This window comes from Sturnira hondurensis, unplaced genomic scaffold (assembly GCF_014824575.4).
Source record: "Sturnira hondurensis isolate 20B ecotype Veracruz unplaced genomic scaffold, ASM1482457v3 Scaffold0004136, whole genome shotgun sequence".
In the NCBI taxonomy this organism is placed as follows: domain Eukaryota; kingdom Metazoa; phylum Chordata; class Mammalia; order Chiroptera; family Phyllostomidae; genus Sturnira; species Sturnira hondurensis.
In genome coordinates this window covers 19,744,888-19,770,089 of record NW_028076767.1, presented here as the reverse complement: position 1 = coordinate 19,770,089, position 25,202 = coordinate 19,744,888, and the positions used below count along the sequence as shown (strand labels likewise).

At 41.9% G+C, this 25,202-nt stretch overlaps 1 protein-coding gene across 3 annotated transcripts in view; it reads right to left on the bottom strand.

The window, feature by feature from the left end:
* Positions 1 to 24,901, bottom strand: part of RALY (RALY heterogeneous nuclear ribonucleoprotein) — a 91,156-nt gene extending 66,255 nt beyond the window's left edge. For 2 of the 3 annotated variants that reach the window (XM_037043891.1, XM_037043890.1), the window contains exon 1: positions 24,552 to 24,680. The gene's annotated coding sequence lies outside the window, so the exon portion shown is untranslated. Of the gene's footprint in view, positions 1 to 24,551; positions 24,682 to 24,725 lie in introns of those variants that run through there. The other variant, XM_037043893.1, reaches the window with a different exon arrangement.
* Positions 24,902 to 25,202: the final 301 nt, after the last annotated feature.

Below are 25,202 nucleotides of genomic sequence, written 5' to 3'. Positions count from 1 at the left end.
TAAGCACTGGGAAAACATTAATAGGAAAGCCATAATTTCTGCCTTCATGGAGCTTATGGTCCAGTAGGATCTAAGGAAAAGAAGCTATACAGAACAGGAAGCACAAAGAAACACTCCACTGAGAACCCTGAGAGTACTCCACAACATAATGACCCTTTAGGCAACATGTCTAACCTCTCTGGAACTGTTTCCTTGCCTGCAAAAAGAAAAGGTTTAATTAGGCAGCTGCTCCTAAAAAGTCCTTTCTAGCTCTGGCCAAGGGGCTCAGTTGGCTGGAGCATCGTGGTGATGACCTATAAGGTTGTGGGTTCAATTCCAGATCAGGGCACCTACCTAGGTTGCAGGTTCAATCTCCAGCTGGGGTGCTGTGGGAGGCAGCTGACTGATGTTTCTCACATCAATGTTTCTCTTTCTCTCCCTCTCTCTCTAAAATCAGTAAAACATATCCTTGTGTGAGGATCAAAAGAAAAAGTCCTTTCCAGCTCTAAATTCTACTAGTATCATAAGAACTTAGCCCAATACCATTTTTTGAGTCTCTAACACTTATTAGTTTCCTCCTTTTATCTGGGAAATCATGATCAGTTGTCATGGAAATTACTACGGTGCTCCACATAGTAGATGACAATATTACAGTAATTACGAGAAGCCAAAAGAAACTGGAAGCATAAAGAGTCACTTACTCAGAAAGTCACCTAACTTTCAACACATAGGAGATACTGCTCATTTGAGCTAGGAGGTTAAAAAGACCAGGTACAAACTCATAAATAAAACCGTTTTTATTTGTATTATATGTCATGGTTTCTTTCATGAGGCATCAGACCTACCTCCCCCAAGCTTGTGAGTATTAAGAGGCTGTAAAAAATGCCCATTTTCCAAGGACAAGGTTCACTGAGCCTTGACTAGTTTGCTGTCCTTGTGAAGTCCTAAAACAAGCCACCACAGTCTTAATAGCCAACAGGGGCACCAAAACTTCATAGTAAAATGAAGATAATTCATCTATTCCTAGGGGACTAAGAGCACTGTAACTGGGTAAAGTCCCTTCAATATTATGGAGTTCCATCAAGAGCCCAACCCTCCCTACCTCCTGCCCCAACCAAGCAGGTAGCAAAAATGAATACAGCTGACCAAGGGTTTCCAAAAAAAGTACTAGCCTGGAAATAAATGGCAACTGACACTGGGCTTGGTTATCAAAGAGGCAAAAGGAAATGGTGTGGACTTTGACAAATTTGATAACAAATTGCTCTGCCTAAAGGAGAAAGCTAAAAAGGAAGCAGTACGTGGAATAAAGGAGAGAAATGAAGAACATGACTTTGTAAACTCAAGCATTTTGCCAAATTAGGCTGGTGCTCCAAAGGTCTTCCCCAAAAATCAGAGCCATGTGCCTCAGAGTCCAAAAGAAAGCCAAGCTATAAGCTTCTTAAACATGGACTGGCCAGTACACAAGGAATCATAATACAGAAAGTCCCTGGGTAGAGGACTCCAGGAGTAAGGCCTTCTGTAGAATACCTGGGGACTATTCCCACTCTTGTGAATAGGAAAATTGCTCGTGGTCAGCATCAGCCTCCAGCCCCTGCTACTTCCTCAAAAACCCTTCTCCCTCTTCAACAGAAATCAGTTACCCCCATAGCCCACCTGCTAAGGCCTCTGATCTCATTCACAGTACCTTCACTGAAAGGCAGCCCCAATCTTCCCAGACTGGGGTCCAACTCAAAATAAAAACACTGCAGGTAAAACAAAATATATATTGATGCAGGACAGACACAACCCTAGGGACTGCCAGTTTGCAACTCTGATCTAGAGGGTAAAATCCTCTGAAAAGATCTGGCCTGAAAGAATTTAGGACTCCCCTAAGGACCATAACTTTTGTCAGAGAAACTGCTTTTCCAAGGAGCTATCCAGGGTCCTGCATCACTTGGACCCTGAGCTTTAGAAACCATGATTACACAGTCCTCTTCTCTGGCTTGATCCACTGACAAAACATCTTTTAAACAAAAGATTTAAAGAAGACATTAGGTAACTATTATATGCAAAGCACCCTAGGAATACAGATACCTGAACGTTACCTCTCTTAACTTTTTGACTTTTACTACCTATGTAGTTCTATGTCGGCCTAGACCCCAATGCTCCCTGTTTGTCACCCAAATTACTATAGACCCAAAACACTGCTCTGCTTGACTTCACTCCTTTATACCACATTCATTTTAATGGCTTGGCTGGCCAGAGAGATAAAGGTTCAGCAGCTTGGTTCCCCATCAAAAGCATACCATGTAAACTCTTCTCCCTGGACTCCACAACTAAAAATACATTTTCTTTACAAAAGAGTTTAATTGCCCCACTACAGTCAGATATTCTTGGGAGTGAACACTGCTAAGCCTATGCTCTCCCCTGAATCAAGATGGCTTCGCTCCATCATTATTCTATCATGTCCAGGTTCCCTCAGCACTTCCATAAAAGCAGTACCACCTTTGCCAAATAGAAGACTACTGACTTTGAAAGAGTAACTCAGTTCAAGGAAAAAAGGTTTATTGCTAGAAAAACCTTCTTATTTACCAAGTTCCTCAAGCTAGATTTATAAACAGGGAGAACACAACAAAAACGGTTTTTAGGAAAAGGCGCTTGTCAGCAATAAGTACCATGGGCATGAGAGAAGCCAAGACAGGATGTAAGGAGGCTAGTAAGGAAGCTTGTGTGAGGAAATTAATATTCCTCTAGTCTCATTATGGCCAGTATAGGCTCCATGTCTGAAACAGGGTATGATCCCACAGTCCCTGGCTTGATGATATGCTCCCTGAAGTCAGTCTTATTCATTGTGAGTGTCACCCGCAGCATCTAGTACAATGCCATTCCATGGCAGGCACTCAAATGGTCATAGACACATAGACTACTACTTGTGTAAGAGCTCCCAGTGCACACATCAAAAATTAAGGCCCACTTTTTCATGAAGGGGGTGCCCAAAGCAAAAAAGGAAGTCCCTACCCCTCTCAAAGCCAAAGCCAAGGCAAAGGCAAAGGCAAAGGCAAAGGATTTGAAGGCAAAAAAAAAAGATTCGCATGTCACCCACCTTCTGGAAGCCTAAGACACTGCGGCTCAGAAGACAGCCTATCAACATCCTCGGAAGAGCACACCCAGGAGAAAGGAGCTTGACCACTATGCCATCATCAAGTTTCCCCAACTACTGAGTCAGCCATGAAGAAGATACAAGACAACAATACACTTGTGTTCATTGTGGATGTCAAGGCCAACACCCTGATCAGGCCTAATGGGAAGAAGGAGGCATATATGTTCAACTGGCTCCAGACTATGATGCTTTGGATGCTGCCAACAAAATTAGGATCATCTGAACTGAGTCCATCTGGCTAATCCTAAATAGAAAAATTTTATAGTATTAAAAGAACAACAATAACTAAGGCTCACAGAATGGGTGAATAATGAAAAGAAAAGAACAAAGGCTTTGGAGACAGTATCTGTGTTGAAATCCAAGGCTGCTATGAGACCTTGGATAAGTCACCCAACTTTTCTCAATCTGTTTTCTCATTTGCAAAATGCAAATAATACCTATTTTTGTGGGGTTGCCATGAAAATCAAAAGATATTGTCCTATACATACAACCACCAATATTCAGGAAATACAGAGGATAAAGAAACATTAAACATACCAGAGATGCAATGAGCAAAATTCAGAACATAAAAAAATTCTACAGGAAAAACAGCCAGTCTCCTCAATAAATGAAAGAAAAACAATAGAAATGAACTTATAAAGAGATTTTAAAGACCTAACAAGCAATTATAACGCGTACGTGTTACATGAACCCTAATCAAACAACTGTAAAAACAAGACTATGACATTTATGAAACAAATGGAAATGTGAATACAATCTGGATTTTGATGGTATTAAGGAATTGTTAAATTTTATAAGGTGTGATTAGGGCACTGTAGCTGTATTTTTTAGTCATGTTTTAGAAATACATTGCAAAATACTTAACGATAAAATGATAGCTGACATTTCCTTCAAAGCACAGGATGAGAAGTAGGTAGGGGTATAAATGAGGTAAATTTGTGAACTGGTAACTTTAACAGCTTTGTTAAAGCTGAATGATGGGTACATCATGCTTCAATAACCTACTCTGCCTATTCTGTACATTTTTGAAATTTTCCCCATTAAAAATAAAGAAGAATTGGTTAGGTTCAAATCCTGGCAACTCCATTTACTAGCAGTGTGACCATGGGTATATTTCTTAACCTTCTTACATCTCAGTTTCCTACCTATATGGTAAGGATTATCAGAATTCATTTCCTGGGTGAGAATAAGCATGATTTTTTACTATATATGAAGACTTATATAATATATGAAAGTTTTACATATAAATATATTTATAAACGGTATAAATTTAAATTTTATAAATTTATAGATAAAATTTATGCAACTTACATGTAATATATAAATACACAATATAAAATACGTATTTATATATAAAAGAATTATATATATACATGGTAATGATATTTATCTATAAATTTATATATTATAAAGGTTTCTACACACAAAGAGGGCTTAATACAAAGTAACCTTCAGTACGTAACAGCTCCATTAGTATAAATACAAGGTACTAAATACAGTATCTTGACGCAGTAATCACTGTAGCTATTATAAACATGAAAGGCAGAGTGAGGTCTAGAACCCCGGTCAGATGTTTGATCAGGTACTCGACTAGTGTCATCAATGAAGGTCTAGATACCCTCCAGCGAATGGCAGCTCTAACACCCCCCGTCTCTCCTGGCAAACACCCTAGGACCTGACACTAGACCAGGAGCTGCCTAATGTTTACCACGAAAGTGCTGCTCTCTGGGAGCAGGCAGAGCCACCTAATTTCCCCCAACCAGCTAATTTAAGGTGCATTTTCTAATATTTGCTGACAGAACAAAGAAGCAAGGCTCTAAGACCTGATCAACATGCATACTGGCCTTCGAAGTGATTTGGTAAAACTACAGAAAATAAATATCCAGCTAGAGTCCACCCGGTAGGATAAAAGCTGACAAGAAAATGGCAATTCTTCTCTGAGCAAATATACATTAGATGAGCTCAGAAAGACGAAGCTCTTTAGGTTTTGATATTCCCCTCCCTCCCCTTCCATTTTAAGAGAAGACAAATTCTCTTTCAACACACTTCAAGTATAACTGTTTGCTGGATTAATTTCTTCTCTGAAATGATGTAATTATACACAAACCCATTCTCAAATTCTATCCAGTTTAAATACAAATTGGCTTGGGAACAACAGTATGACCTTTTCCACCTGCTCTAGGAGGCTATGAGAAGGCATCACCACCCACAAAAAAACAGGTCACACCCCCCCTTCTGCTCATTAGCAAGAATATGACATCTAGTCACTCATCTGTGTTTCTGCTCCAGTTGTTCCCATGGCACAGGATGTCCTCTCTCCATCTCTGCTGTCTAAATCTCTGTGAATATAACTTTCTGGGAAAAAGGGGAGGAAAGAGAGAAGCATAGCAACTAAGAAAAGATATCTGGGTGTTGCTTCTAGGTAATTTGGAAGACACAGTCCAAAGAAATATTGGTGTTTCATAATTTGTAAGTAAAAGTCCAGGCAGAATATTAGAAACTGGGGTGGTCCTGGCTAATACGTAGACACTATGTTTATCCTACACGGCCCAGTTCAAATATTCCTCATAACTGTTCCCTGGATACCATATCCCAACAAATGAAGCAATCCCTCCTTTCTCTGAACTTCCCAATCACTTTACCCTTTTATGGTACTGCTACCTGAGAATTCATGTTATGGTTCTTAAAATCACTTCTATAACTACACACCGACCAGATGGCTTAAAATGAAAAAGACAATGCTAAGTGTTAGCAAGGACATGGAACAACAGGAATTCTCTTATATACAACTGATGGCAGCATGATCTGGTACACCTTTGAAAACCGTTTGGCAATAACTACTAAAGCTTAACATATACCTACCCTATGACTTGACCATGAGATTGCAGAACACCCACTTACTATTCTCCCTAAACAGTACACATACAGTCTTTTGCTCCAACACTAAACACTTCCATCATTCTTTCTTCCAATCCTAGAGGCTGGTTCAGAAACACTCTTCACAATCACTCCAGCCCAAAGATTTCTTCCTCTGTGGAAAACTCTGACATTTACCTAACACCTCTGACAAATTACTCAAAGCTTCTTCACATAAAAATTACATCACCTGGGAAATAATCCAACAAGGCAGAGGAGTTAAGTAGATGCTACACTAACCTCCTCCTAGGACCAATCAGGAATTACAGCTAAATTGTATAGAAATCATCCAGAATAACCAACTAAACACTAACTGGAGAGAAACCTTATAAGCAAGGATAGACAGAAGAAACCACTTTACCGCAATGTGACAGGTAGGCAGTGGGGAGGAGGCATTGGAGGGCTGGCTGGGCTCCCAGGGGCATCAGCTGAAGTCCTATAGGGATATTTCAGTGACCAGGGAGTTCTCCTTTAGAAATGTGAGGTCTAAACTCCAAGATGGGCCCCCCAGACTACAAGACCTTGGCAGGAAAGGAACCCAGGTAACATCCAGCTGTGAAAGCAGCACGGTTTCTGTCTGCCAGGGAAAGATGGCTGGAATCTCAGGAGCCTCTTAAAGGGCCAAGACACAAATTCCGGTCACTTATTCTGGGCTCTGGCACAGGGAGGACAGAGTGGACTAGAGACATTTGAGGAGAGTCTGGGGCTGGTAGCTCTGGGGAGAGACCTGAAGGAACAGCTACCAGGATCCCTGTGCTGAGGTATTTCCCATACTGCAGAAACCATCTTTCTCAGGCAAAGCACTCCCCTTCAAGTACACCAGCCTGAAAGGAAGCAATAGCCCCCTTGCTCCACCCCCCACCCGGTGATGCTTAAACCCAGCTGCTGATCACAACCTGCTAAGATTAACAACTGATAAGTTTACGTAACAGCTGATTGCTTTAACATCTAAGGTGGAAAATACAAAGCAGCCAAAATGAGAAGACAAAGAAACAGACTCCAAATGAAAGAACAACAATTCTCCAGAAGAACTAGATGAAATGGAGGCAAGCAATTTATCAGATACAGAGTTTAGAGTAATGAATATAAGGATACTTACTTAACAGCATGAAAAAAGAAAACATAAAAAAGGACCAGGACATAGAAACCATAACAAAGGAACGGTCAGAAACAATGAATGCAATATCTGTGATAAATAACACACTGCAAACAATACAGTACATTAGATGAAGTAGAGGATAGAATCAGTGTTTTGGAAGACAAGGTAGAAAAAATACACAGGCAGAACAACAAAAAGAAAAAAGAAATTTAAAAAAAATGAGGAGAGCTTAAGAAACATTTCGGACAACCTGAAGCATTAACAACATCCACATCATGGGAATGTCAGGAGAAGAACGTGCAATGGATCAAAAACCTATTGAAGAAACAATGACGGAAAACTTTCCTAATCTAATGAAGGAAAAGTTACACAAGTCCAGGAAGCTCAGAGAGTCCCAAACAAATGGGACCCAAAAAGGCCTATAGCATCACATCATAATTAAAATGACAAGACTTAAAGACAAGGAAAGAGTCCTAAAAGTTGTAAGAGAAAAGCAGGTAGTTACCCACAGGGGAACACCAGTGAGACGGGCATCTGATTACTCCATAGAAACATTTCAGGTCAAAAAACAATGGCATTAAATACTTAAGGTGATGAAAACCAAGGACCTACAAGCAAGGCTACTTTACCCAACATGGCTATCATTTAAAATCAAAGGAGAAGACCTGGCTGGTGTGGCTCAGTGGATTGAGCGCGGGCCTGTGAACCAGACAATCACGGTTCGATTCCCAGTCAGGACACATGCCTGGGCTGCAGGCCAGTTCCCGGCAGGGGCCAGTTCCCAGCAGGGGATGCACAAGAAGCAACCATACATTGATGTTTCTCTTCCTCTCTCCTTCCCTTCCCCTCTAAAGATAAATGAATAAAATATTTTAAAAAAATAAATAAATAAAATAAAATAAAAGGAGAAATAAGGAGCTTCCCAGACAAGAAAAAGCTAAAGGAGTTTGTTAATACCAAACCAATACTGCAACAAATGTTAAAAGGCTTGCTTTAAGAAGGAAGAAATAGCCCTGGCTTGGTGTGGCTCAGTAGTGAGCACAGGCCTGAGAACCAAAGAGTAACTGGTTTGATTCCCAGTCAGGGCACATGCCTGGGTTTTGGGCCAGATCCCCAGTAAGGGGTACACACAAGGCAACCACACAATGATGTTGATGTCTCTCCCCCTCTCTTTCTTTCTCTCGCCCTTGTCCTATGTCTAAAAGTAAGTAAAGTCTTTTTTTTTAAAGAAGAAATTTTTAAAAAAGGAAAACAGTCTAACAATAAAATGGCACTATAGGCATCTATCAATAATCTCCTTAAATGTAAACTAAACAGCTTAAATGTTCTGACCAAAAGACACAGGGTAGCTGAATGGATAAGAAAAACAAGACCCATATATATCCTGCCTCCAAGAGACCCATCTTAGATCAAAAGATACACAGACTAAAGCAAAGGGCTGGAAAAAGATATTTCATGCAAATGGAAAAGAGGAAAAGAAAAAAAGCTGGGGTAGCAGTACTTATATCCAACAAAACAGACTTTAAAAACCAAGACTGCAGTAAGAGACAAATAAGAGCACTACATAATGATAAAGGGAACAATCCAACAAGAGAATATAACCCCAATAAACATTTATGCACCCAACATGGCAGCACCTAAATATGTAAAGCAAATCTTGATGGACATAAAGGGAGAGATCAACAGAAATACCGTCATAACCAGAGATTTTAACACTCCACTGACTTCAGTGGATAGATCTTCCAGGCAGAAAATCAACAAGGAGACAGTGGCCTTAAATGACACACTCTATCAAACAGAGTTCATTGATATCTTCAAAACAGTTCACCCAAAAGCAGCAGAACATACATACTTTTCAAGCGCACACAGAACATTTCCTAGCACAGACCACATGTTAGGACACAAAACAAGTCTCAATAAATTTAAGAAGCCCTGGTGGGTGTGGCTCAGTGGATTGAGTGCTGATCCTCAGACCAGGGGGTCCCCGGATCAATTCCCAGTCAGGGCACATGCCTGGATTGCAAGCCAGGTCCTGGGTGGGGGTGTGCGACAGGGGACCACACACTGATGTTTCTCTCCCTCTCTTTCTCCCTCCCTTCCCCTCTCTCTAAAAATAAATTTTAAAAATCTTTAAAAAATAAAAATAAAATAAATTTTAAAAGGATGAAATCATATCAAGCATCTTCTCTGAACACAATGTTATGAAACTAGAAACCAATCACAAGAAGAACACTGAAAAATACACAAAGTGCCCTGGCTGGTGTAGCTCAGGGAATGAGCATGGGCTGTGAACCAACGGGTCGCCAGTTCAATGCCCAGTCAGGGCACATGCCTGTGTTGTGGGTCAGGTCCCCAGTGGGGGCCACATGAGAGGCAACCACACATTAATGTTTCTCTCCCACTCTTTCTCCCTCTCTTCCCCTCTCTCTAAAAAAAAAATAAAATCTTAAAGAAACACAAAGACATGGAGGCTAAATAATGTTATTAAATGATGAATGGGTCAACAATGAGATCAAGAAAGAAATCAGAAGATACCTTGAAACAAATGAAAATGAGGACACAAAAAAAGAAAAAGCTCAAATAAACAATCAAACATCACACTTAAAGAAACTTGAAAAAGAACAACAAAGCCCACAATAAGGAGAAAGAAGGAAATAATAAAGATCAGAGCAGAAATAAACAAAATAGTCTTAAGAAACAATACAAAAGATCAGTGAATCCAAGAGGGGGTTCTTTGAAAAGATAAACAAGCCTGACAAACCATTAACTAGACTCAGAAAGGAAAAAAAAGAAAGGACCCAAATAAATAAAATCAGAAATGAAAGAGGAGAAATAACAACTCATACCAAAGAAATACAAAGGATTGTAAGAAAATATTATGAACAATTTATATGCCAACAAACTGGACAATCTGAATGAAATGGATAAATCCCTAGAAACATACAATCCTCTCAAACTAAATCAGGAAGAATCATATAATCTGAATAAACAGATTACACCTAATGAAATTGAATCAGTAATCAAAAACCAAGAAATAAATGTCCTGGACTACAGGTAGCTTCACAGATGAATTTTACCAAACATTCTGAGAAGAACTAACACCTCTCCTTAAACTATTTCATAAAACTCAAGAGGAGGGAAGGCTCCCAAACTCATTTTACCAGGCCACCATTATCCTAATTCCAAAACCAGATAAAGACACTGCACAAAGAAAGAAAATTAGAGGCAAATGTCCCCAATGAACACAGATGCTAAAATCCTCAAACAATATACTAGCAAACCGAATACAGCGATGCATCAAAAAGATCATACACTATGATCAAATGGGATTTATTCTGGGAATTCAAGGTTGGTGCAACATTCACAATCAATAAATGTGATTCACCACATAAACAAAATGAAGAATAAAAACCACATGATACTATCAACAGATGCACAAAAAGCTTTTGATGAAATCCAGCACCCATTTATGATTAAAACTCTTAGCAAAGTGGGAATACAGGGAATATATCTAAACATAATAAAGGCCATATATGAGGAACCCACTACCAGCATCATACTCAACGGGCAAAAACTACAAGTGTTCCCCTTTAGATAAGGAACAAGACAGGGATGTTCACCTTCACCTTTTATTCAACTTAGTACTGGAAATTCTGGCCACAGCAATCAGCCAAGAAGAAATAAAAGGAATCCAAATGGGAAAGGAAGAAGTAAAACTGACTTCTGGCCAAGATGGACACGTAGGTAAATATGCTTTGCCTCCTCACACAACCAAAAGAACAACAACAAATTTAAAAACAAAAATAAACAGAACTACCAGAAAATCAAACTGTATGAAAATCTGACAACGAAGGAGTTAAAGAAGAAATATTCATTAAGACTAGTGGGTGGAAACTGGCAGCCAAAGCAAACAGGACATGGCCAGGTGGTGGCTGGCGGACCAGGCAATCCCACATTTGCATGAATATAAACTGGGATGAACTGGGGAGTGAGAAAAGAGTGCATAACCCACGGTTCCAGCATGGGAATATAAAGCCTCAAAACCTATGGCTGTAAAAACCTATGAGGGTTAAGGCAGCAGAAAAAACTCCCAGCCCCACAGGAGAGTTTGACAGAGACACCCGCAGGATCCTAGAACATACACAAACCAACCCACCTGGGAATCAGCACCAGAAGGACCAGTTTGCTTGTGGGCAGCAGAGGAAGTGACTGAGGGCCAACTGAGAGCCCAACAAGATGCACTGTTCCTTCTCACACTCCTACCCTACATACAGTGCCACAACGGAGCAACCTGGGTTGCCCTGCCCTGGTGAATACCTACGGCTCCACCCCTAACAACATAGCAGGCACACCAAGACAAAAATATGGCCCAAACTAAAGAACAGATCAAAGCTCTAAAAATAGAACTAAGTGACAAAGAAATAGCCAACCTATCACATGCAAAGTTCAAAACACTGATAATCAGGATGCTCACAGAAATGGTTGAGTATGGTCACAAAGTAAGATGAAAAGTGAAGGCTATACAAAGTGAAATAAAGAAAAATATACAGGGAACCAAGAGTGAAGAGAAGGAAACCGGAACTCAAATCAACAATCTCGAGTAGAAGGAAGAAATAAGCATTCGACCAGAACAAAATAAAGAAATAAGAACTCAAAAAATAAATAAATAAGAACTCAAAAAAATGAGGAGATGCTTAGGAATCTCTGGGACAACCTTAAACATTCAAACATCCCAATCATAGGGGTGCCAGAAGGAGAGAAGGAAGAGCAAAAAATTGAAAACTTACCTGAAAAAATGAAGGAAAACTTCCACAATCTGGCAAAGGAAAGGGATTTCCATGAAGTGATTTCCATGAGCTTTCCAGAAAGCTCAGAGTCCCCAAAGAAACTGGACCCAAGGAAGCACACACCAAGGCACATCATAACTACATTACCCAAGATTAAAGATAAGAAAGAATCTTTAAAAAAAAAAGATTTTATTTACTTATTTTAGAGGGGAAAGGAGGGAGAAAGTAAGGAAGAGAAACATCAGTGTGCAGTTGCCTCTCATGTGCCCCCTACTGAAGATCTGGCCGGCAACCTAGGCGTATGTCCTGACTGGGAATCGAACCAGTGACCCTTTGGTTCACAGACCAGCAGTCAATCTACTGAGACACACCACCCAAGGCGATAAGGAGAGAAACTTAAAGCAGCAAGAGAAAAGGAGACAGTTCGCTACAAGAGTTCCCATAACGCTGTCAGCTAATTTCTCCAAAGAAACCTTGCAAGCAAGATGGGGCTGGAAAGAAGTCATGAAAGACAAGGACCTACAGCCAAGATCATTCTATCCAGCAAAACCATTATTTAGACTGGAAGGGCAGATAAAGTGCTTTCCAGATAAGGCCAATTTAAAGAAGTTCATCATCACCAAGCCTTTATCATACGAAATGTTAAAGGGACTTATCTAAGGAAAAAAAGATCAAAAATACTAATAGTAAAATGACATAAAGTCACAACTATCAACAACTAAACCTAAAAAAAAATAAAATAAAACAAATTAAGCAACCAACTAGAACAGGAACAGAATATAGAAATGGAGATCACATGGAGGGTTATCAGCAGGGAGGGGGGAGAATGGGGAAAAAGGTAAAGGGAATAAGAAGCATAAAGGGTAGGTACAAAATTGACAGGGGAAGGTTAAGAATAGTATAGGAAATAGAGAAGCCAAAGAACTTATATGTATGACCCACAGACACGAACTAAGGGTGGAGAATGGGTTGGCAGGGGGGTGCAGGGCAGAGGGGAATAAAGAGGAGGACAAAAAAGAAGTAAAACTGTTATTTGTAGATGACATGAACTGTACATAGAGAACCCCAAAGAGTCCACCAAGAAACTTCTCGAACTGATAAATGAATTAAGCAAAGTAGTAGAATACAACATTAATATCCAGAAATCAGTTGCATTTTTATATGCCAATAATGAACCAACAGAAAGGGAAATTAATAAAATAATCTCATTCACAACTGCTAGAAAAAGAATAAAATACCTAAGAATAAACCTAGCCATGTATGTAAAAATCCTGTACATGGAAAATTATAAGACACTGAAGAAAGAAACTGAAGGAGATATAAATAAATGGAAGCCCACACCATGTTCATGGATAGGAAGAATTAACATCATAAAATGTCCATACTACCCAAAGCAATCTAGATTCAACACAATTCCTACCAAAATTCCATTAACATATTTCACAGAACTAGAAAAAATACTTCAAAAATTTATATGGAATCACTAAGGCCCCACATATCAACAGCAATCCTGAGAAAAAAGAACAAAGTTGGAGGAATCACACTACCTAATATCAAATTATATTACAAAGCCAGAGTAATCAAAACAGCCTGGTACTGGCATAAAAACAGACACAAAGATCAATGGAACAGAACAGAGAGCCCAGAAATAAACCCACACCTTTACAGTTAATTAATATTCACCAGAGGAAGCCAAAACATAAAATGGGCTAAAGAAAGTTTATTCAATAAACGGTGTTAGGAAAATTGGACAGATATATACAGAAAATGAAACTAGACCACCTTCTTATACCACACACAAGAATAAATTCAAAATGGATAAAAGACTTAAATGCTAAACCCGAACCATAAAGATCCTAGATGAAAACATAAGCAGCAAAATCTCAAATACTGCTCACAGAAAATTTTTATTGGATATATCTCCCCAGGTAAGAGAAACAAACAAACAAAAAAGATAAACAAATGGGACTACATCAAACTAAGAAGTCTTTGCACAGCAAAGGAAATCATCAACAAAATAAAAATACAACCCACAGAATGGAAGAACATATTCATCAATACATCTGACAAAGGGTTAATTTCCAAAATTTATAAAGAACTTACAAAAGTTGCCCTGGCTGGTGTAGCTCAGTGGATTGAGAGTGGGCCTGCGAACCACACAATCGCGGTTCGATTCCCAGTCAGGGCATACGCCTGGGTTGCGGGCCAGGTCCCAGCAGGGGACTCACAAGAGGCAACCATACATCGATATTTCTCTCCTTCTCTCCTTCCTTTCCTCTCTAAAGATAAATAAATAAAATATTAATTTAAAAAAAAAGAACTTATAAAAGTCAACACCCAAAAAAACAAACAACCCAAATAAAAAACAACCTGAATAGACACTTCTCCAAAGAGGACACAGAGATGGCCAAGAGACACATGAAAAGATGCTCAACGTCACTAATCATCAGAAATGCAAATTAAAACCACAATAAGACACCACCTCACACCTGTCAGAATGTCTACCATCAATAAATCAACGAACAACAAGTGCTGGTAAGGATGTGGAGAAAGGGGAACCCTTCTGCACTGGGAATGCAGATTGGTGCAGCCACTGTGGAAAGCAGTATGGAGATACCTAAAAAAAAATAAAAAATGGATCTGCCTTTTCACCCAGTGACCCAACTTCTGGGAATATATTTGAAGGAACCCAAAACACTAATCAAAAGAACATAAGCACTTCTATGTCCAATGCAGTGGTATTTACAATCACTAAGATATGGAAGTAACTCAAGTGTCCATCAACAGCTGAATGGATAAAACAACTAGGAACATTTACACAATGGAATTCTACTTGGCCATAAAAAAGAAGAAATTTTACCCTCTTTAACAGATGGATGGACCTGGAGAACATTATATTAAGTGAAATAAGCCAGTCAAAGAAAGACAAATACCATATGATTTCACTCACATGTGGAGCCTAATGAACAAACTGAACTAACAAGCAAAACAGAAGACAGACTCATAGATGGAGAGCAGACGATGAGCAGTGGGGGAAAGGGCAGGGTGGGCTGAGGGGCAGAGGGACTGAGCAAACAGGACTCATGGACATGGACAACAGTGTGGTGATTGCTAGGGGCAGGGGGTACAAGGGAACTAAATGGTAATGGAAAAGAAATACAGTAAAAGATTAAATTTTAAAAAGTTATATCATCTGATTTTATAATTAGTGTTTATAAACTTACCTAACTTGCCCCTCACAATAACACTGTGAAGAAGACAAGATAGAGTATGAACCCCATTTTTAAATGAGAAAATCCAGTTTACCTGGACACATTAGTTCCAGGGAACAAGAGTAGAAACTTAAAATCCAAATCAAGCTCTCTACGCAAAAATACCTATTAGCCACATCTTCATGATCATCTAATCTCCTCAAAGCAGTCCATGTGTTCCCTGAAGGCAAGAGTATGCTTTAGTCATTTACACCATTCACAGCACAAAAGAAAAGCACTCAGTGGGCTCCATGCAGTTTGGCCAGCTGATTTCAATACTGTCCCTAAACCTCTGAGGACCAACACAGGCCTATTTCCTCTTTTCTAGATCTCACAGAAAATGCTAAATTGCTGAAAGAATACATGAACACAACACAGCACCCCAAAGTAACATTTCTTTTTTGAGGGTAGGGACAAGGAAAGAGGAAGAGCCTTTCAAGAGCAAAGAAAACTCAAGGTTCCCTCAATTTCCTGGGGCTCTATGCTGCAAAGTATTCAAAGAAGGCTGGCAGAGACAGCGGCAATGGGCTTCAAGAACCACAATAAAGTCATAAATTGATCAAACGCCAGAAAGTATACTTCAAATAATTCTACTTACAAGCAAAACAGAGAGCTAGTTTACTTCAAAACTGAAGGTAAAACTTAGAATTATTAATATAAAACCTGAAATTTCCTTCATTCCTAAATAAGCAACTAGACAACATCAAATTTTTCTGTAACTCAGCCAGAGAACTGATACAAGGAGAACAGTGAAAGCACTAGGCAGATGTCTGGACATCCAAACCTGCAGGGGACCCAAATGTTGTCCCCTACCCTAACATTCTTGACTTTACACACTGGGTGTTGCACATCTCAGCAATAGAGGATAAATATTGGGATAACAGGCAGAAGGGAAAGAGGGAGGGAAAGCCAAAAATAAATCTAAACAGTGAAGTCATATTCAAACAGGTCTCCTTGCCTAGTCATATATCCATCAATTCTGCTATTTCCAGTCTGAACCCTCAACCCAAACATCTGGGCCATGGCAGCAGGGTTAAGAAGCAGCTAGGATACTTTGTACTTACCTGCTTCCCTCTCAAGACTGAAGACAATTTCTGGGCAGGAATCACACCTTGCTCAGTTTTTCTATTCTCCATAAAAAGAACATACAGTAGGTACTCCAAATTCCTGGTATGAATGGTTGAGCCTGGGACTGGAGAGCAGTTTGATTTCCAAGCATAATCGTGTTACAACAGCTAGGCAACCTACTTAGCATGGTAACTCTACCTAAAACCCTAATTTCAGTAAGAATTGATTTTAATTGATGTGAAAATCAATTTAGGGCGAGTCTTTAAGGTCTGAACAAAAGATATTCTTGTGTTCAACTGATTCAGGCACAGCTATCATTATTATATTGACAGCACTGTTCCAGCGTACAGCTGTCTGCAAGAACAAGTCCCAAAGCTTTACAATGGTCTATGTAAGCAAGGAACAACATTTGACTTCTCAGTGCAGCATAATCATACCTTCCAGAAAGAAAACCCAGACCTGGAGAAATAATGAGTTATGGAAATTATTCTTTTAAATCTACTGCTGAGCTTGCTTTCTCACTAGCACAAAGAACTACAAAGGAAACTACACAAACAGATCAAGAGACACCATACAAACAGCACCTTTAACTAGGCTTAGTAAAATCCTTACTAAATCAAATAAACAGGAGACAGCTAAATACCAGATAAATGCCTCTGGAATGGAGAAAACCTAGCCAACGACATGAAGTTTCTAAACCTGGCCTTCTAAAAGAGAATACTTACCTGGAATAAAGCAGTGATTTTTACCTTGACAAATACAACTAGTATTCAGTTGATACAGATGGCATTTCAAGTGCCAGGTAACCTCAGCAGAGGTATCTCCCTCATAAAGCTAAAACTCTATTAAGGAAATGCAAATTTCTGATCTAGCATTTTTCCAGTTCTAGTACTGTTTGGGAATCTTACACGAATTTGTTTAATTTTTTCTTCATCACATATTTTTAAAGATTTTATTTATTTACTTTTAGAAAGAGGAGAAGGAAGGGAGAAAGAGAAGGAGAGAAACATCAATGTATGAGAAATACATCGATCTGTTACTTCTCACATGCCCCCAGCTGGGGCCCTGACTTTGAATCAAACCAGCCCATCTTTTGGTTCACAGGCCAGCAGTCAATCCACTGAGCCACACCAGCCAGGGCAATATCGTATGACTTTAAACAGTTTGCTACATATTTAAGTGTAATTTTTTTACAGTCTTGAACTCCAAGTTTGTCCCATGGGACAATATCTGTGAACCCAGAATTTAACCCTGAGAGACTTCCAATGCTCTAAAAAAGCCCTTTCTCCTTCCAAAGATGAACTCTTAAGCCTCTTATGCAAAACTAGAAATTCAGACTACTAAGAGATAAAAGTATCATTTAAGATTACCTAGCCCAACCCCCTGGTTTTACAGACAGGAAGACTGAGATCCCAGAGAGTATTAGGTAATTACAATTAATGTGAGTTTGGCAAGCATCAAAAGCCCACTTAATGCTATTTCCCCCAGTGGAACTGCACTGGCCATGTTGGGAAGATGGCCAGATTTGCACCTTAGTCAGTGAAGCACTCCAAACAGATGTGTCTGAGACTCAGAAACCCTGAGTATTCGAGTACAAACCCCCCACCCCTACCCCAGCATAGAGAACAGGAGGCAGTGGATGGCCTAAATGGCTCTTTGGGGATACAGACCAGAACCTAGGGATGATATCCCATCCTTCCTCCCCTCCTCCGAGGAGGTACAGCACATTTATTCACATGAGGGCCATTATGAAGTGACAGAAAGACACTAAAACTCAGAGGAAAAAGGAAGGGCATTAGAAACAGTCAGAAAAAGATAACTAATGACAACACTTGGAAGCTGGCTGATTCTAGTTCTTCATAAGTGAGGAGGGTAAAGTGACTAGAAACTCCAAGTTCAAGAAACCTCAAATCCTTTTCTGTCCCCAGCTCCTCAGCGTTGGACCATTACAGAATTTTAGGGACTTTCCAGATTATTTTATGAAGAAACAGGCCAAAGGAGAAAAGGGCTTTGTCAAACCCACACAATGAGTTAACAGCATGGACCAGATCAAATGATCCTCAGGGTCCTGACTAGGCTCACAATTTATCTCACCGCCCCTCTTATACCCCATCTCAGATCTGAAACTTTCCTTAAAATATACAGGAGGCAGTTGTAGGACAACAGGCTAACATCACTGTTATCATCTTCTCCCCCTCAGCTGTACATTTTATACATGAACCGAAAATTGAATAAAACTAGGTTTTTACAGACACTCATGGGAAAACCCTCCTATCTCTAACCCTACCCCTCCACCATTGCCTAAGAAAAAAAGGAAGAAGGGAGGGAAATAGAGAGAAGGGGAGAGTGAGATAGAGGGAGAGAAAGAACATAACTCCCCTGCAAGGGACATTTTGTCTAAATCATCAACTAGAATCACAAAATGGTACTGCTAGAAGGGACCCTTGGAGTCATCATTATTCAGATGAATAAGCCTGAATCTTTGCCACCTGACAAGACTGGAGCACAGAGCAGGGTCTCCTGACTCCTGTCCCTAATAAAAATCCCCCCTGGTCCCTTCCCATCCTGTCCCGCCCTGACCTGCCCTCCTAACTCTTTCCCTTCACCACAGTATCTAAGCTACTGAGATCTGCTCCCCTTCTGGATGTGAGCTCCCCAAGGTATGTTTTACTCATTTTTGTTTTCCCAGCGCCTAGCAGAGGGTCAGCAGAGTTGACTTAGGGAGCACGCTAGTTCATGGAGAGCAGTGCCAAAGGAAATTGCAGAAAATGTAAGGTTTCCTCGGCTTTAACATTAGCTGTGCAAGGCCTGAATGTCTAGAATCTAACATTCCTCTCTTCCAGAACTAGTGTTTACATCATCCGGTTTATCCAGAGATAGTTTAACCCAAGGGTAGCTGCCAGATCTGCCATGCCATACTCTTCCCTCACTCCTGCTCCCCCCATCCTCCCACAAAGAACTAGGATCAGAAGACCCTGCATGAGAAACCTCTCCTCTCTTACACGCTCCTTCTCCTGTGTCCTCACCTCAATAAATGGCATCACTATCTATATAACTGCACCAAGGAAAAATCTAGAAGTCATCCTTACTCACCACACCAAAAATCTTTGCTTCTCATCACTCAATTTCATTTTTCTACTACGCCCTCCACCCCCTCCACACACACCCACTGTCTTCATTTGAAACACCATCACCTCTCACCTGCCTTTGCTGCATCAGCTTCCTTAACTGGTCTCTTTGCCTATGGAGCTCTAGCCCTCAAATTCACTCCCCAAATAGGTAGCTAGAGTTATCTTTCTAAAATGCAGAGGTCATAGCCCCCTTTGCCTTGAAATGAAGTCTAAACTCTTCAACCCAGACAAGCCCCTTTCATGACTTGGCCCCTACTCTGCCTATCTTGCATCTCATCTTTTGCCACATCCACCCAGTTCATGCTTTATGCTCCACCAAGGAATCCTGAGAAACTCAGTTAACCTAATGGTCTGTTTCTTAACCTACAGAATGAAAATAATAATAATAATAATAATAATAATAATAATAATGATGATGATACTTCTGAAGGCATAGGAAGAAATTAGTTAAATGTATGTTAAATGCTTAGAATAGTACCTGGTCGATAGAGGAAAAGGGCCAAAAGTCTCACCTATTACCACCACCATCTCTAGACTTGCTATTCCTTCTGCCTAGAATACTCTTATGTCTCCTCAATGACTCCACAATTCTTCTTTTCCTAAAGTCCAGGGTCAGCCAACTTCTCTGGGAAAGGCTTCCCACCCTCAAACACTGGGTTAGTTACCATTCCTCCATGCTTCCACGTTGTATGTCACAATGCTTCTCACACTGTCTGTTTCCTTGCCTGTCCTCCCCACCAGGCTGTATATACCCAAATACTCAAGCTTAGTACCATGTATGGTGTACTTAATAATTGTTCATTCAGTAAATGGAAAACTTTCCAAAAATGAGATGCCCAATGAAAGAGAATCTCAACAGGTAGCCAAGCCAATTCAAATGGAGGCCAGTTGGCTGGCTGGTCTACCTGACTTTAAAGCTCCCAAACTACAAGATTCTATCCAGTAAACAATTCAGCACACTCTGACTGACCTCAGTACCATACTTACTGGTTTGGACTTTAATATGTAGGAAATGTCGAGCCATCAGATTTTTTAAGGAAAGCGTAACACGCTCAGATCTGTTTGTTGCCCTATTTACCCATATCCAGAATACCTCCCATCTAGCCCTGTTGGTATCAGGACAAAATTCCAACTACCCTTCACAAACAAACACCGCACCCCACCCAACTACACAGACAGGGGAACATGGAATTCTGAGAGGCTAAATATGCTATTTAACTCCATCTTAACCAGTTGCAAGCAACTAGGATCCATAAATACCCTCTAGAAACCAGAAAGCTAATCCTTCTTGTGAGCCTTTATGGAAAGAGAGGAGAGCACAGAGGGAACATTTCATAAAGGACCATTTAATCGCCCTCCGAGTAGTTCTGAACCGAGCACTGCTATTCATTATCACTGCAGCCCCATATGCCCAAAACTTTGATAGTCAGAAAGGCAGGTACAAACAAGGCAAGGGCAGAAAGTCTTCTTGGCCCTATTTCAAGGGTGGGCGGTGTCTTTGGAAGACATAGAAGGGGCAAATGAAGATCTCAAAAAAGGCTTCAGTAATAAGGAGCTTCAAATCCAGAAAGGGAGGAGGAAGCTTAACCAGAAGCACCACCAGGCCAGGGTTCCGGCTCTGGAGCTGCAAGCCACACCCTAATGCAGATTCGGACTAATAATCAATTTGCATTTACATTACACCCTGAGGTTAAGGGAAGCACTGAGAGCACCAGCTTTGCCAACCACAAAAGGACAAATATTGTATGACTGTAGTTATATGAGGTACCTCAAGCAGTCAAATTCATAAACACAGAAAATAGAATGGTGATTGCCAGGGGATGGGGGGAGAGGACAATAGGGAGTTAATGTTTAATGGATACCATTTCAATTGGGGAAGACAAAAAAATACTAGATGGATGGTGGTGATGGTTGCACTACAATTCAAGTGTATTTAATGCCACAGAACTGCACATTTTAAAATGGTAAATTTTGTCCTATGTATATTTTCACAAAATAAAGCACACCAACTTTACAGTTACACTGCCTGCACTTATCAACTACATGACCCTGAGAAAAAGTTGTGTGACCTGGTTCTTCTTCTGTAAAGCAGGTATAATAATAATAATACCTAATTCACACAATTCCTCTAAGGACTAAATGAGATACTCCACAGAAAGTCCTTAGCCCAGTGACTGGCACATGAGAAGTACTTAGTAAACATTATCCTATTATTCCCACTATTCCTATATATCCTACTATTCCTACTACTCACAACTACTACAATACACTTTCATAGCCATTTTTCATGGTCCCTACAAAAGCCTGTGAGTTCACAGATAAGAAAATTGAGGCTCAGACAGCCACAATGAGAGGCTTACCATATTTTTTGGACTATAAGACTCACCTTTTCACTACATTTTTTTTCCCCTCTAAAACCTAAGTGCGTCTTAATGATGCAAATAATGGGAGGGGGGTAGATTTTTAAAGCAAAAAAATGTGGCTAAAAAGTGCATCTTATAGTCCAAAAAAATACAGTAGTTCATGACTTTACATCAAATCCTCTGCCCAGGAGAGGTGCTCTGTCCTTGCCACTTATTAACTTGGTGATCCAAGTAAGGCAAGTGCCCTTACCTTACCTGTGTTCTCAATTCTCAACAATACTTGTAAAGACTAACTCCCTCACAGGACTGAATTAGAAATGAAATCAGATAATGATTGCAGAAGAGTACTATGAAGTACTGTACAGTTAAACTGGTGATTTATGAGAACTAGCATATCTGTGCACAAAAACCTGGCCTTCTCCTAATGCTGAGCCTGAGACATGGAATATGGCTGGGACTAAACAACATCCTTGTAATTTCAATTTTCTCAGGATTCCTGTCTTCAGGCTTGCATAAGTAATTTAGAGCCCTTTCCAAAGGTGGCAAGATATGATAGAAATAAAAATACTACTGGGACTGAGAAGCAAAAGACTACAAATTCTACTTCTGATTCTGTCAATAAGGCAATCTGTGGATCTAGATTCACGTCCCCTTTCCCAGTTCAGTTAAAAGGTAAGGGAGCCCTGGCTGATGTAGCTCAGTAGACTTGAGTGCCAGCCTGCAAACCAAAAGGTCACCAGTTCAATTCCCAGTCAGGGCACATTCCAGGTCCAGGTCCAGGTCCAGGTCCAGATTTGGGTAGTGCAAAAGGCAACTGATCAATGTCTCTCAAGTACATTGATGTTTCTCTCCCTCTTTTTCCCTCCCTTCCCCTCTCTCTAAAAATAACAAACAAAATCTATTTTTTTTAAAAGGTAAGGGGGGAGGGCAGATTAAAGAATGGTACCAGAGGACCTGTAAGACCCCTTCCAACTCCTACATTCTGCAACTTCTAAATCCAGAATCTTGTACAATGGTGAGCACAGCAGACCTCCCGACTCCAAAGCAGTAATGCAAGTATCAGGAGACTCCTCAAGACCTGGCCTAGAAACTCCCCTGCCTAAATTTTAGATACTCCCCACACGGGGTTCAAACACTTGGAAAAATTAGAACACCTGCCAAAGTTAATTTTAGTTCACTTTTACCCCTCTGGGCCTCATCTGAAAATAGAAATAAAACCCTATTTGAAGGGAGGGAGCTGAAGCAGTTGACTTAAGCCACTTCCTTCTCCCCCTTCCCCAACTAGAAGCTTTACATCTAAACACTGTAGAGACCATGCAAGGTTTCGGGGGAACATGGTTTCACCATAAACAAAATAAAGGATGGACTTCACTGTTTAAAATGATGTAACCTTTCTGTCCTGGCTAGTGTAGCCGAGTGGATTGAGCACCAGCCTGTGAACGAGGGGTCCCGGAGCCGGTTGGATTTCTGGTCAGTATACAAGCCTGGGCTGTGGGCCAGCTCCCCAGTTGGGGGCGCGTGCAAGGCACTGATCTTTCTATCCCTCTCCTTCTCCCTCTTCCCCCCCCTTCCCCCGCGCTCTAAAAAATAAAGTCAAAAATAATAAAAAAAAACCAAAACGACTTAAGCTTTCTTTGAGCCAAAACCCCAGGGAACTTCAGTGTGTTTGAGATCTGGAGTCTCCTGCACCCATCTACTTCTAATGGACAATACTAGCAAAAAATTCATAGTAACTTCTTTCCCCTTGGACCTCCAGTGGGGATTTCATCCACAGTATGGACACTATCGCAGGCGTCAAGGAGAACGGAGTTTTGTCTCTAACGAGTGACCCAAGGATTGTATCAAATCTCTTCTGCACAAAGAGATTACAGAAGCTCACACTAATAAACAACACGTACTAGCACCAAGGCTTTACACTTCTTTGGCTACTAATTTGAAGGAAATTACTTAACCTCTGTGCGCCTTGATTTCTGCTTGTATAAATAAATGGTAATAACCCCAGACGGCCGCCGTGGGTAACAAATGAAATATGACTTACGAAGTTCCTGAGTCAAGTCCATTAAATTTTACCTGTTGGTATTAAACACTTGTCTCACATATTAGTTTCCCTCCCTGAATCTACAAATACCCTTCGAGGCGACTTTCTTTTTCTCCTCCATTTCACGGAGGGGCAAACTGAGGCTGAGCTGCGAAGGGGGCTGAGTCAGGTGCGGAACATGGCCCCAGGTCGAGGGCCTGTTGTTGATCCTCTCCAAGCCCAAGTGTGCAACAAGCCCAGAAGCCGCACAAGTGGGGGCCGAGGAGGCGCTCAGGCCCGGGAGGAGCGAAGCAGGATCAGTTTTACTCGCCTCCGGGAGCTCGCAGACCCAGCTCGGGAAGGAAAGCCGAAAGAAGCCTGGAGCCAGGGCCGGGCCCGCCCGAGGCCTCCCCCGCGCGGCCTCCCATCCCCACTCCTCCCCTCGCGGGGCGGGGCGCGAGCACAAAAGACTCCAACTTCCGAGCGGGCGCGGGCCCACCCCACCAACTCCGGACCGAGGCCGGGCCCGCAGGGAGGAAGCAGACAGGAGACGCCAGGGCGGCCAGGAGCGAGCTTGGATAGGCATGGGCCGGGCGGGCGACCCAGGGCGGCGAGCCCGAGTGGGGGTAGGTTCGGGGGGGAAGGCGCCGGGAGTTACTCTGGCTCGCGGGACTCCCAGAATGGCCGAAAAAAGAGTTTCTAAAAATAGGCAGCGGCCCGCGCGAAGAAGTGGGTGACCGAAAAGGAACAAGGAACACCCACACACACACCCCTAAGGAGACACCCGCGGCTCCCACTCACCCGCGCCAAGAGGTCTAGAAGAAGCCGCGAGGCGCAGAAGAAGGCGGTGCCGCCGCACTCGGGGGCGGAAGGGAGGAAGAGGGCGGACCCGGCAGCGGCGACAGGAGCTGGGCACACGCGGGGGGGGGGGGGGGGGGGGTNCGGGGGCCCCGGGGGGGGGGGGGGGGGGGGGAGTAGCCCCCGCCGTCGCTACCGCCCCTTCGGTTTCTCTTAGGTCTGCCCGCCCAGCGCCCGCGCCGCTCTCGCGCCCAGCCGCACTGACAGCGGCGCGAGCCCCGCAGCTGCGAGTCCTTCCCTTGGCCGGTACCACTGAGGCGCGCGGGGGTGGGGGAGCCCGGACCCGCTGCCCTCAACTCCGCCCCGCCTGCCGCTCTAGACCTGGCCTCGGGCTCTCCCTCTTCTCCGCCCTGTCTCTAGGAAAGGACAAGGTGACACAAACGCAAGAAGTGCGCAGCTCCGCCTTGACACAGCCGGCTTCCCGGGCGCATGGTTTCTCACTAACCCCTCAGTTTGGTCCAGAGCTTCGGCGGGGAGAGAAGGAAGGAGGGGCGGGGCGGGGCCCGACTGGGAGGAGGATGTGGTGGGAGCCTGCGGAGGCGGAGCTCAGGGCGGGAAGAGAGACTCGCTTTCACCATTATGGAGCCGGAGGTG